The sequence below is a fragment of the Schistocerca serialis genome, chromosome 7 (genome assembly GCF_023864345.2).
Source record: "Schistocerca serialis cubense isolate TAMUIC-IGC-003099 chromosome 7, iqSchSeri2.2, whole genome shotgun sequence".
NCBI lineage: Eukaryota > Metazoa > Arthropoda > Insecta > Orthoptera > Acrididae > Schistocerca > Schistocerca serialis.
This window is the reverse complement of record NC_064644.1, coordinates 289,137,460-289,152,528: the sequence shown is the minus strand read 5'-3', so window position 1 is coordinate 289,152,528 and position 15,069 is coordinate 289,137,460.

The following is a 15,069-nucleotide window of genomic DNA, read 5'->3' as shown; positions in this document are numbered from 1 at the left end:
AAACATAAACTTTTAATCATCACCTCGAAAAATCAAGCAGAGACCTTCAAACCTGATGACGGTTAGACGTATTCAACTCTGAACGAGGCACATTTTCCCGATGATGGATGAGCTGGTAGAGACCACGGCTGTTGAGGTAAAGGGATTATACAAAATTAAGGAGATATTGCAATAAATGCATTCTTGAAGCCGGCCATGGTGCCCCAGCGGTTGTAGGCGCTTCAGTCTGGAACTGCGCGACTGCTACGGTCGCAGGTTCGAATCCTGCCTCGGTCATGGATGTGTGTGATGTCCTTAGGTTAGTTAGGTTTAAGTAGTTCTAAGTTCTATGGGACTGATGACCTCAGAAGTAGAGTCCCATAGTGCTCAGAGCCATTTGAACCATTTTTTTGCAAGATTGGAAATAAATGAAAAAATAAACAACAATAGGTGACACTGTTGCATTTGACCACGAACGGCACCTCTGTAGTGTCCTCAACACGTTTTAGTTGTTACTCTTGATAAGAAATGTGTCCTGTATAGCTGTGAGTGCGTTATATCGTTGCTAAGTGGTTTCGAACGTGGGTTGGTTCAGATGGCTCTGAGCACTATGGGACTTAACTTCTGAGGTCATCAGCCCCCTAGAACTTAGAACTACTTAAACCTAACTAACCTAAGGAAATCACACACATCCATGCCCGAGGCAGGATTCAAACCTGCGACCGTAGCGGTCGCGCGGCTCCAGACTGTAGCGCCTAGAACCGCTCGGCCACCACGGCCGGCTCGAACGTGGGCAAACTGTTTATGCACTTATGGGAATGCCTCTGTAACCATACTAGCCGAACGCATCCTTAATGCCATAAAAAGCCTTTTTTCACTCAGCCATCCATAGAGCTGTTTCCACACCACTATTCGCCGAAAATCTTGCAACTGAAAAATGGTTCAAATGGTTCTGAGCACTATGGGACTTAACATCTGTGGTCATCAGTCCCCTAGAACTTAGAACTACTTAAACCTAACTAACCTAAGGACATCACACACATCCATGCCCGAGGCAGGATTCGAATCTACGACCGTAGCGGTCACGCGGTTCCAAACTGAAGCGCTTAGAACCGCACGGCCACACCGGCCGGCCTCTTGCAACTGAGATAAATCTGTTAAAAACCATTGCAGTTAATAACGAAAATAAGCCGACTATAGTAGATAAAATCTTCGGAAATAAGACCAAAGCCAGAATTACTACTCTCAGCAATCCTTTTAATAATGAAGCGCCACGCGGGATTAGCCGAGCGGTCCAACGCGCTGAAGTCATGGACTGTGCGGCTGGTCCCGGCGGAGGTTCGAGTCCTCCCTCGGGCATGGGTGTGTGCGTTCGTCCTTAGGATAATTTAGGTTAAGTAGTGTGTAAGCTTAGGGACTGATGACCTTAGCAGTTAAGTCCCATAAGATTTAAATATAAAAAATAATAATAATAAAGTTGACGAAAAGAAAAAATATTTTTCCATTCCGTATGTAGGGCCAGTATCGTACAAGATTCAGCGTTTACTCAAGAACAAATATAACTGCAACGCAGCCTTTTCTACTAACAACAGCTTGCACAGCAACCTAATACATAATTTGAAATCAGAGCGGTCTCCCCTCAAGAACTCAGGAACATATAAAATCAGTTGTGACACATGTAAAGCCTATTACGTAGGCCAAACAGGTCGCGCTTTCTCTGCTAGATACAAGGAGAATCTTTTAGGGAAAAATGTTTCTAACATTCATAGCTGAACCTTTGCCGACCACCTGTTGATCACAGGCCACAAACTTATGGAAATGCATGACATCGGAATTTTGCACTGTGAAAGAAAAGGTTTTAGACTAAACATTTTGGAAGAATTACAGATCTTCAAACATCTTTCTCTGAATGATGGCCTCATATTAAATGAACTGCAGTCGCGTAAGAAAAATTTTTCAATGGCTTAAAGCCGTTACTTAAAGATGTCTGATAGCTGATGTTGGTTATCCGCTTCCCTGTTAGGCCCTTAAATACTGTTTTCTTCTCCCTTGCTTTTGTGATTTACATCCTGTTAATTTGTCAATCACTATTATATTAATTTCGTAAAGATGTAGTTAAACCGTTGTAAATTCTGCTACTAGATGGCGTGAGCTGTATCATGTTCACGTCTCGCAGTCGCTGTTACTCACTCGTGTCCTATACCACTGTAGTGCCCTCAGTGGCATATTTATGTATTGGTTTAAAATGTTCCTGTGTTATGGTTAGGTAAGGTAACAGTTTCTTCTGAAGAAGGTGCCCCTAGTTGGCGCTGGATACTAGTTCAAAATGGTTCAAATGGCTCTGAGCACTATGCGACTTCACATCTCTGGTCATCAGTCCCCTAGAACTTAGAACTACTTAAACCTAACTAACCTAAGGACATCACACACATCCATGCCCGAGGCAGGATTCGAACCTGCGACCGTAGCAGTCGCGCGGTTCCGGACTGAGCGTCTGAACCGCTAGACCACCGCGGCCGGCTGGATACTAGTTAAAGAATTTTAAATTCTATTTGCAACCGATTGGGTGGTAATTTGTGATACTGTAATTAGTTGCGGTTGCTGATCACAGCCATGTTCAAAACACTAGCCGAAGTGTTTGGTATTTCAAGAGGCACCACATCAAAGATTTATACTGTATACAGAGAAAAAGGAAAAACATCATCAGCTAAGTCGCAACGCTGCCGAAAGTGAGTGTTGAGTGATGGTGACAGACTGTCATTGAAAAGGATTAAAGGATAACAGATTGAAAATCCGCTGAAGATCTGAATGTCACATTCGTGAATACTGTCAGCACCAAAACAACCAGAAGGGAACGCTATAAGCAGGGAATTGCAGGGTGAGCTGTAATTCCAAAACCACTTATCAGTTAAGCGAATGCTCTTAACAGGAAAACCTGATTCCAAAGCTATAAATCCTGACTATCGATCAATAGAGAAAAGTTGTTTGGTCGCATGAGTTTTGTTTTATACTGTGTCAAAACTGTGGCCAAGTTTATGTTCCAAGCCCACAATGGGAGGGTTACGGCGAAGATTTGGGTAGCCATATCGTAGTATTCTATCGGCCCCATGGTTAGATGGAACTATTCCCAAGGATTACGTGACCATTTTGGCTGGCCATGTCCATTCCGTGGTGCAAAGGTTCTTCACCAACGGTGATGCTGTGTTCCAAGATGGCAAGGCTCCTGTTCACACATTTCGCATTTTGAGAGCACTAGAATGAATTGTTGCATCTCCCCGGCTACTGGAGTCACCAGATCTCACTATCTTTGAGCCTTTGTGGTCTACTCTGGAGCGAAGGGTGCATGATTGCTATCCCCATTGTTACCTAATCTTGCTATTATGTTGCAGGAAGAATGGTAAAAAGATTCCTTTGAAAACCATGCGTGACCTATATTCATCCATCCTGAGGCGACTGAAAGCTATCTTCAATGTCAACGGATTTCGTATACGGCGTTAGATATGATAATGTGTTGTGCGTTAGGCGTTTTCAAATTTTTGCCCATCCTGTGTATATGTTTTGGTTTTTCAGGAAACGGACCACCTCGTCGTTCTGGGAACGCTTGTTCAAATGGCTCTGAGCACTATGGGACTCAACTGCTGAGGTCATTAGTCCCCTAGAACTTAGAACTAGTGAAACGTAACGAACCTAATGACATCACAAACATCCATGCCCGAGGCAGGATTCGAACCTGCGACCGTAGCGGTCTTGCGGTTCCAGACTGCAGCGCCTTTAACCGCACTGCCACTTCGGCCGGCTGGGAACGCTTGTCATGCAGTGTTTTCTTAATTCTGTGAAACAGAAAGAAGTCAGTGGATGCCACATCACTGAGTCCTCTGAATATATACTGGGACATCTATGGATTCGATGCTGGTGGTACAGGCAAACAGTCTTGTAAAGTACCCTGTGTTGTTTGCCAGAAGAGCCAACATCGTGTTACTAGTGGAGGCCGAAAAGGCACGCGTTTTAGCTCACGCAGGCTGGCGTGAGGAGGGAAGGACTATACTGACGTGAGGTCTGGAACATGACACGGAATTAGAATGCAGAAAGCAAACGCAATTAGTTTGATACTTAACTTTGATCCATTAATGATGAACGTCGCTCTTGACGGTACATTATTCACAATATTATCTGTTCAGATTATAGTAACTGAATATGGCGCCTTGCTAGGTCGTAGCAAATGACGTAGCTGAAGGCTGTGCTAAACTGTCGTCTCTGAAAATGAGAGCGTATGTAGACAGTGAACCATCGCTAGCAAAGTCGGTTGCACAACTGGGGCGAGTGCTAGGGAGTCTCTCTATATTAGACCTGCCGTATGGCGGCGCTCGGTCTGCAATCACTGATAGTGGCGACACGCGGGTCCGACGTATACTTACGGACCGCTGCCGATTTAAAGGCTACCACCTAGCAAGTGTGGCGTCTGGCGGTGACACCACACTCTGGAACACATTTTCCGAAAACTGCCGTGAACAACTAGCTAGACAACCCACACGCAATGGAAATATTTTAGATATTGTAGCTACAGACAGGCCTGACCTTATCGACAATGTCTGTAGAAAGACAGGGTTAGTGAACATGATGTCTTCGTAGTGAGATAATTACTAACGTTAATATAGCCATCAAGAATGGGTGGGAATTATTTATGCTAGAAAAAGTCGGTAAATAGTTGTTAGCATCCCATCATGTAATTCCCGTATGACGTACGTAGAGGAATTATGGACAAAGTTTAAATTGATTGTAAGTAGCGCTCTGGAGATGTACGTGCCAAGTAAGTGGATTAAGGATGGAAAGGTGCCGACACGAGGGTAAGAATAACATACACGCAAAGGGATTGTGACACGGGCTAGCCGCATTAAAAAAAAAATGACTCTGAGCACTATGCGACTTAACTTCTGAGGTCATCAGTCGCCTAGAACTTAGAACTAATTAAACCTAACTAATCTAAGGACATCACACACATCCATGCCCGAGGCAGGATTCGAACCTGCGAACGTAGCGTAGCCACATTCAGCAGAGGACAAAACTTGTTATGCGCTGCTTGACTGGGAACCATGTTCTGGTGTTCTGGTGTAACAAAGGCGCGTCAGAGCCGTATATATTATATATTCAGGTAAGGTACAAAAGGACAGTTCATTGACCGAGCTTTCTTTTGTATTCAAGTGATTCATATGAAAAGGTTTCCGACGTGGTTGTAGCAGCACGATAGGAATTAACAGGTTTTGAACGCGAAGTGGTTAGACGCACGAGACGTTCCATTTCGGAAATCGTTAGGGACTTCAATATTCCGAGATCCGTAGTGTCATGACTGTGCCGAGAATACCAAATTTCACACATTATCTTCCACCATGGCCGACGTCCTTCACTTAAAGACTGAGAGCGTGTGCGTGGAGTTGTCAGTGCTAACAGACAAGCAACACTGCGTGAAGTAACTGCAGAGGTGAACGTGGGACGTACGACGAACATACCCGTTAGGACAGTGCGCCGAAATTAGGTGTTAATGGACTATGGCAGCAGACGACCGACGGAAGTGCCTTTGCTAACAGCACGACATCGCTGCAGCGCCTCTTCTGGGCTTGTGAGTATATCGGTAGGTCGCTACACGATTGTAAAAGCGTGACCTGGTCAGATGAGTCTCGATTTAACTGATAAGAGCTGATGGTAGGGTTAGAGTTTGGCGCATTCCCCATCTTTCTACAGACATTGTCGTTAAGATCAGGCCTGTCTGTAGCTACAATATCTAAAATATTTCCATTGCGTGTGGGTTGTCTAGCTAGTTGTTCACGGCAGTTAAGTTCAGCTGCTTGAAGACGGCTGGTAGTCATTCATGGACTTCATGTTCCCCAGAAACCATGGAATTTTTATGGATGACCATTGTTCCCGATTGGTTTGAGTAACATTCCGGACAATTTGAGCGAAAAATCTGGCCACCCAGATCACCCAACATGAATCCCATTGAACATTTACGGGACATAATAGAGAAGTCAGTTTGTGTACAAAATCCTGCACCGGCCACACTTTCGCAATTATGGATGGCTGTAGAGGTAGCGTGGCTCAGTATTTGTGTAGGGGACTTCCAACCACTTGTTGAGCCAATGCGACGTCAAGCTGCTGCACTACGCCGGCCTAAAGGAGATCTGACACGACGTCAGAAGGAATCCCACGACTTTTGTCACATCAGTGTAGGTCTGAATTTAGTGGCAGAGACATTTCAGAGCCCGGCAGCATCACCATGACAGCAGGGCCACGCTGGCCATTGCCGGCAACAGCCACGGGTTTTAATCTGGGTTGGGTTGGGTTAGCCTCCGCCAGGACTGAGTTCCTTCCAGAACTTGGTGTCAGAACGTCACCGTCCTACCCCCTGAGCCAGCTGCCGTCTGACTCCTGCAAGAGGACAGTAGGCCGTGTCTTGTGCACAGCACTCTCCGTACGATACTGCGGTTAACACGTGCGCACTGAGTCGCAAGAACAGGCCATTCCCCATAGGAACGCCATTGCAGCACAACACACATCGTCGGTTGCGTCACAGCCGTGGCCTACTGAGACTGCTAGACATCCCTCAGCCTGCCTATGCGAGCATCTCCTTGCCCAGGGATGGAAGCCGCCGTCCGGGGGCCATCGCTGGACATGGTCAATGCAGTGAGGCGTATAGCCTCACTGAACCAGTAATACGATGTTTGTTGAATAAAGGAAGTTCTTATGGTCAGCAGTGCAACCACTGGGCCTGCTGGGCTAATGTCATCTGCCGAGTGGAACCACACCTCACACTACATACGTACATGTCCATGTTGGCCTTGGAACATTTGGAAAAACCTTAATTTTTGGAGCACCGTTTGTAATTTCAGTAAAAGACTGCAGCACACAAAAAGTGAATGGCATGGCATAAGGACTATAATAAAGTTCTATGGGTTAGCTAGAAGCGGAAGTCTGAAAAGTGCATCAAGGTACAACATTTTTCATTAACTCCACTACATCTAAATAAAGAAAAGATTAATTATGTAACTTTATTTTTCGGGATGCCCAAGGTATCAAACAGAAAAAAAGGAAATGAAATATTGGCATGAATGTGTGTGGTAACGGATATGTCGATGGTGAAGTATATTGTAAAATCACAAGAAATCATTAAAAAACTACAAACATTCCCCCTGTGCCCAGATACGAACCATGGAAACGTAGTTTCTAAAAATTAAGACAATGTCAGCTCTTGAAATTTAAATTAACCGTAATGAACACTCACGACTCGAGTGTTGCTTCTTTTGAAGCAACGCTATTTTTCAAACGGCCTTGTATTTCAGAAATATTTTTTAGTCTTCGTCGGTCATTTCTCAGGGGCTTTTAGAGCGCTGACGTGAAATCTGCCGGCGACCTCGCTCGATCCGCAAGCCCACGCCGGCGAATCCAGCTCCGCGAGCTCTGCGGGTAGCGGTGCTAGCAGGAGCTGCGGCGGCTGACGGATTAAAGCGGCCCAGGACGGCCTAATCCTGGCCGGCGGAAGGCGGCCCGACGGGGGAGAGGAGAACCCCGCCCGGCCGGTAATTGTGATGACAAATTGTCCTGTCAAAATAACTTCGCATCTGCCTGGTGAGAAATCGTCTGAAACACAGGCGGGCGGGCGGGTGGGAAGTTGGCGGGGATGCGGCGAGCTCGGAAGGAACGCGCGCGGACGAAAAAGGGGCGGCAGGGCGAGGGGAAAAACCTCGGGGATGGCGGCTGCCCGGATTTCCCCCGTACCCTGCACAAGGAAGGGAGGGAGGAAGGGTAGGCAACTTTGCTTTCAGTCGACCGACCGCCGCCGAACTTGTCTCGCGGCCGGCGCGCTGCGAACTGGCAGCCGCTGCGACGGTTGGCTGCACTTGCTCTCTGCCGACGACCGCATGCTCCTTTGGGGAACAGCGCACCGCACGCTTTCTGTAAATATCTGCTCTAAAAGTAATCAGTGCACCATATATACACTCATGGCTATTAAATCTGCGCCATCTGGAGGATTGCACACATCGAAGTTAGGAGTATAGTGTACAGCAGGGAGAATACGAGTATTAAATTTTTAGGTAGTTTGGAGTATACAGTTGGGCAAAGTTTAATACCCAGAGCTACCACCTATAGTAACAAAAATGGCTCTGACTAGGCTGGTCGTCGAATTAAGCTGAGCTGGATGACAGGAATGGAGACATCACTCCATGCTGCATCAACTCCGTGTCAGAGTTCATCAGTTGTAGTAACTAATAAGTGATGGTGTGAAAGTCTCTTGGGAACCCAGGACCAGACGTTCGGAACAGCTGAGTGATATGGAAAACTTAGTGGCCGGGACAGCAGTCAGATGCACTCTTTTTCGAGGTTGCTCAACACAGAACAGGAAACTTGTAGTCTTGCATGATATTGGTAAGAGTTAAAGTCAAAGACCTCGAAGGTGGGCACAGAATTAGCCTCACTTAACACATCAGAAATGTAACACCTCATGTTCACATTACCAGCTATGTGAAATGGATGTTATCGAATTGCGTACCCAGTGGCACCCCACAACATCGCACGGGTATTGGGATTATGATAGTACAGCGTGCCTCAAACCAATGGGTCAAATTAAAACAGGTGACAGGCGATCCACAACCGATTATACTGAGATAGGGAACCAATGGTCGGAAATGGATATTTATTATGTTATGGACGTACACAGCATACACTGCATAATAACAGCATAGCTCATAGTAATTATTCAAAGCGACGACTGTCAGTCTCAATGCACGAATTGGAACTCCACACATGCAGTTCTACAGCACTCTCACAAAATTTGAGGAGATGTTGTTGGATCGTGTGGCCCTATCCCAGCAATAAGCACCCATTAACTTGCCCATGAAATATATGCTTTGAAGGATACAGTGTGGTTTTTTTGACATCTGTGTTCTGACTGGTTTGATGGGCCCACCACGAATTCCTCTCCCGTGCTAACGTATTCATCTCAGAGTAGCACTTGCAATCTACATCCTCAATTATTTGCTAGATATATTCCAATCTCTGTCTTCCTCTACAGTTTTTGCCCTCTACAGCTTCCTCTAGTACCATGGAAGTCGTTTCCTCATGTCTCAACAGATGTCCTGTCATCCTGTTCCTTCTCCTTATCAGTGTTTTCCACATATTCCTTTCCTCTCTGATTCTGCGCAGAACCTCCTCATTCCTTACCTTGCCAGTCCACCTAATTTTCAACATTCGTCTGTAGAATCACATCTCAAATGCTCCGACTCGTTTCTGTTCCGGTTTTCCCGCAGTCCATGTTTCACTACCATACAATGCTGTTGTACTCCGGACGTACATTCTCAGAAATTTCTTCCTCAAATTAAGGCCGATATTTGATATTAGTAGATTTATCTTGGTCAGGAATGCCCTTTTTGCCAGTGCTAGTATGCTTTTGGTGTCTTCCTTGCTCCGTCCGTCATTGGTTATTTTACTGCCTAGGTAGCAGAATTCCGTAACTTCATCTATTTCGTCACCATCAATCCTGATGTCATGTTTCTCGCTGTTATCATGTCTACTATTTCTCATTACCTTCGTCTTTCTTCGATTTACTCTCAACCCATAATCTGTACTCATTAGACTGTTCTTTCCGTTCAGCAGATCATGTAATTCTTCTTCACTTTCACACAGGATAGCAATGTCATCAACGAATCGTATCATTGATATCCTTGAATTTTAATTCCCCTCCTGAACCTCTTTTATTTCCATCCTTGCTTCCTGGATGCAACGATTGAACAGCGCGGGTGAAAGGCTACAGCCTCGTCTTACACCCATTTTAATACGAGCACTCCGTTCTTGGTCGTCCACTCCTATTCGCCCTGTTGGCTCTTGTACATATTGCTTACCCCTATCTTTTTTAGAATTTCGTACATCTTGCACCATTTTACATTGTCGAAGGCTTTTTCCAGGTCGACAAATCCTATGAACGTGTCTTGATTTTTCTTTAGTCTTGCTTCCATTATTAACCGCAACGTCAGAATTGCCTGTCTTGTGCCTTTACATTTTCTCAAGCCAAACTGATCGTCATCTAGCGAATCCTCAATTTTCTTTTACATTCTTCTGTATATTATTCTTGCAAGCAACTTGGATGCATGAGCTGTTAAGCTGATTGTGCGATAATTCTCGCACTTGTCAGCTCTTGCCGTCATCGGAATTGTGTGGATGATGCTTTTCCGAAAGTCAAATGGTATGTCACCAGACTCATACATTCTAGACACCAATGTGAATAGTCGTTTTGTTGCCACATCCCCCAATGATTTTAGAAATTCTGATGGAATGTTTTTTGTCCCTTGTGCCTTATTTGATCTTAAGTCCTCCAAAGCTCTTTTAAATTCTGATTCTAATACTGGATCGCCTATCTCTTCTAAATCGACTCCTGTTTCTTCTTCTATTACATCAGACAAATCTTCCCCTTCATAGAGGCTTTCAGTGTATTCTTTCCACCTATCCGCTTTCTCCTCTGCATTTAGGAGTGTAATTCCCGTTGCACTCTTAGTGTTATCACCCTTGCTTTTAATGTCACCGAAGGCTGTTTTGACTTTCCTGTATGTTGAGTGTGCCTTTCCGACAATCATTTCTTTTCCATTTCGTCACTTTTTCATGCAGCCATTTCATCTTAGCTTGCCTGCACTTCCTATTTATTTCGTTCCTCAACGGATTGTATTTCTGTATTCCTGAGTTTCCCGGAACATTTTTGTACTTCCTCCTTTCATCGATCAATTGAAGTATTTCTTCTGTTACCCATGGTTTCTTCGTAGTGACGCTCTTTATACCTATGTTTTCTTTCCCAACTTCTGTGATGGCCCTTTTTAGAGATGTCTGTTCCTCTTCAACTGTACTACCTAATGAACTATTCCTTGTTGCTGTATCTATAGCTTTAGAGAACTTCAACCGATCCTCGTCATTCCTTAGTACTTCCGTATCCCACTTCTTTGCGTATTCATTCTTCCTGACTAATATCTTAAGCTTTAGCGTACTCTTCATCACTACTATATTGTGATCTGAGTATATCTGCTCCTGAGTACGTCTTACAAGCCAGTATCTGATTTAGAAATCTTTGTCTGTCCATGATGTAATCTAACTGAAATCTTCCCATATCACCCGGCCTTTTCCAAGTATACCTCCTCCTCTTGTGATTCTTGAACTGAGTATTCGCTATTACTAGCTGAAACTTGTTACAGAACTCACTTAGTCTTTCTCCTCCCTCATTCCTTGTCTCAAGCCCATATTCTCCCGTAACCTTCTCTTCTACTCTTTCCCCTACAACTGCATTCCAGTCCCCCATGATTATTAGAGTTTCATCCAGCTTTACATACTGTGTTACCCTTTCAATATCCGCAACTTTCTCTATCTCTACATCTCCAGCTTGCGACGTCGGTATGTATACCTGAACTATCGTTGTCGGTGTTGGTTTGCTGTCGATTCTGATAAGAACAACTCTGTCACTGAACTGTTCACAGTAACATACTCTCTGCCCTACCTTCCTATTTATAACGAATCCTGTAATAACATTTTCTGCTGCTGTTGATATTATTCTACACTCATCTTACCAGAAATCCTTGTCTTCTTTCCATTCACTTCACTGACCCCTACTATATCTAGATTGAGCCTTTGCATTCCCCTTATCAAATTTTATAGTTCCCTACCACACTCAAGCTTATGACATTCCACGCCCCGACTCGTAGAACGTTATCCATTCGTTGATTATTCAATCTTTTTCTCATGGTAACCTCCCCCTTTGCAGTCCCCTCCCGGAGATCCGAATGGTGGACAATTCCGGCATCTTTTGCCAATGGAGGGAGCATTGTGACACTTCCTCAATTACAGGCCACATGTCCTGTGGATGCACGTTACGTTTCTGTAATGCAGTGGTTTCCATTGCCTTCTGCATTCTCAAGCCGTTGATCCTTGTTGATTCTTCCGCCTTTAGGGCAGTTTCCCACCCGTAGGACAAGAGAGTGACCTGAACCTCTGTACGGTCCTCCGCCCTCTTTGACAAGGCCGTTGGCAGAATGAGGCTGACTTCTTATGCCGGAAGTCTTCAGCTGCCAGTGCTGTTTATTAATCAAAATTCAAGCAGGGGTGAGATTCGAACCCGGGACCGAAGACGTTGTGATTATGAATCAAATACGCCACCCCTAGATCACGGGTGCTAATTTCGTTCCCTATCTCAATGTAATCGGTTGTGAAGTCACTATTACCTTATCAATTTGATCCAAAAGATTTGCGACACCCTGTGCGATGATGACCAATGCAACCCGCCAATGTTTGTTCTCCTCAGAGCCTCCAGACACGGGTACATCCATCGTGGTGCTTTACACAGAAGTGGGATTCACTTGAATGACTGGTATGGTGCCACTCATGGGTCAAGTGTTGTAATTCATTGGGTGCACTAATGTCGACGACACTCTCTCGCTGCAACGCCAAGGAAAGTGGCAACAATGGCGCTGACACTCTGTGGTGCTCCAGGCCCTTCAACGTAGCAAGTTATTACCAGATAACAATCAGTACAGTATAGGACGCAGCCGTGTATCATGGTGGCTGCAGGATTTGCTCTCTGCTATGACTCACAGTGCAGCTGACGCTACAGGCCATGAGAACGGTCTCCAGTAACATCTAGTAGGAACGTAAATTCATACCCCCTACGAATCTAAACAAACTATATTAATTATCATCCGATTTTATTTTAACTTGGTATACCATCTTTTGTTATTAAGTAGAAGAGCCTGTTAAAATTTCAGACTTTTTGTCAATTATAGTTACTGAAATTGAGAAAATTACTTAAATGTCCAAAAACCGACACTTGTGTTTCAAAACTCAGTTAGGAACAATAGCAGTTGATCTTTTATTATCATCTAAAATCATAAACAGAGTTCTCAGTGTATAAAATCACTTAACTGGAATTGTCTTTTCAAAACTTTAATTACACTGCATTTCGTAGTGTAAAAGAATGATTCAAAATTATTATTTGCTTATTATTTTGTTGTGTGTATAAATGGAAATGAATGAGAGAGTGTCTGTGGGACATACGTAAAAACGTAATACTATTTTATGTAAAAACTTATGAAACTGGGAAAATTGTGATGCAACCACGATGCTGATGTATGTTGAAGTGCGCCTGCTTTTGTAAGAGAGCAGTCAGAATAGAAGTCGGAAATGGAATAAGATTCAAATGGTTCAAATGGCTCTAAGCACTATGGGATTTAACATCTGAGGACATCAATCCCCTACACTCAGAACTACTTAATCCTAACTAACCTAAGGACATCACACACATCCATGACCGAAGCAGGATTCGAACCTGCGACCGTAGCAGCAATGCGGTTCCGGACTGAAGCTCCTCCAACCGCTCGGCCACAGCGGCCGGCTGGAATAAGTTTCTAAATTAATTTAAAGATTATTTTACATTTCGGTCTATTTTATTAAATATTGTATTACAAATTGGCATTGGAATGACGTAAATGATTTTCTGATTAGTAACTGGCTCTGGCAAGTTTTGCCGCGAGAATTATCTAGAAAGATCATTCTGATTGCTCATTCAAACCATTAGCCAATCAGAATTAAGCTGTTACCCCACGCAGAAAGTTAGACAGGCATACAGTGGGGTGGCATCGAGGGAGTCGCTCACCAAGCTTCGTACTTGTAACATCATGCTAAATGTCGCCGAGAAAATAACTTGTAAAATGAAGAACTGTTGAGTTCATTGCTGTTAGGAAGTGTCGTGACTCAGGCAGTTTAAGTTACGAACATTTTGAGGACAATTTGATTAATTAATTGATATGTTATGATATTTCGGTCTTAGTGAAATTCCGCGAGGCATATTCCGTATACTTACTGGAATACTTGGGCGAGCACTTCTAACTTTGAAGACCACTGATACGACAGAAGTTTCAACTCGCTATAGTACTAGATCAGTAACTGTCAGATCGAAGATTAATCGGGTCGAACTGGTACATATTCTGGCTGATTTCTTTCGTGTGAGAACATTTTGTACAGACTGTGAGATGGGAACAGCAGAGCAGTTAAAATAGTAAATTCGGACATGAAAGCAAATTTATGTGCTTCCTTAAGAATAAAAAACCAGTTTACTAAAATTTTCGAAGGCTTACTGCAGGTAAACTGCATTTCCCCATCACCCGAAATTTGTTAAGTTGAACTTACAGGAACTGAATCGCAACTCGAGTTACGCGGCCACCTTGTGGTAGGTATTAGGTCGTGGTTTCATCAACAATGCTTTACACTGCCTAGTGAGTATCTACTACTCCTGCAGAGTGAAGGGGCGTCGTAAGGAAGCCGTGCTGAGGTAGGTGGACAATTACTGAGAGACTGTACGAACGAGCAACGACGAAGAACTCCACCCCGCCGCAGCACTACCTGTGTACATACTCGTTTGCTGCAAACGAGCCCATTCCTTGGCTCAAGGTACGTGAAGTGGCTGTATGATCCTGTACGACCGAGAGAAGAATGTGTCTTCCCTTCTGTGTCGTGTGGGACGGTTACGATCCTACATGTAGTTGATTCTGGCCCTCCTGAAGTCATTGATTCCGTGTTGTTGTTGTGGTCTTCAGTCCTGAGACTGGTTTGATGCAGCCCTCCATGCTACTCTATCCTGTGCAAGCTGCTTCATCTCCCAGTACGTACTGCAGCATACATCCTTCCGTATCTGCTTAGTGTATTCATCTCTTGGTCTCCCTCTACGATTTTTACCCTCCACGCTGCCTTCCAATACTAAATTGGAGATCCCTTGATGCCTCAGAACATATGCTACCAACCGATCTCTTCTTCTCGTCAAGTTGTGCCACAAACTCCTCTTCTCCCCAATTCTATTCAATACCTCCTCATTAGTTATTTGACCTACCCATATAATCTTCAACATTCTTCTGTAGCACCAAATTTCGAAAGCTTCTATTCTCTTCTTGTCCGAACTATTTATCGTCCAAGTTTCGCTTCCATACATGGCTGCACTCCATACAAATGCTTGCAGAAACGACTTCCTGACACTTAAATCTATACTCGATGGTAACAAATTTCTCTTCTTCATAAACGCTT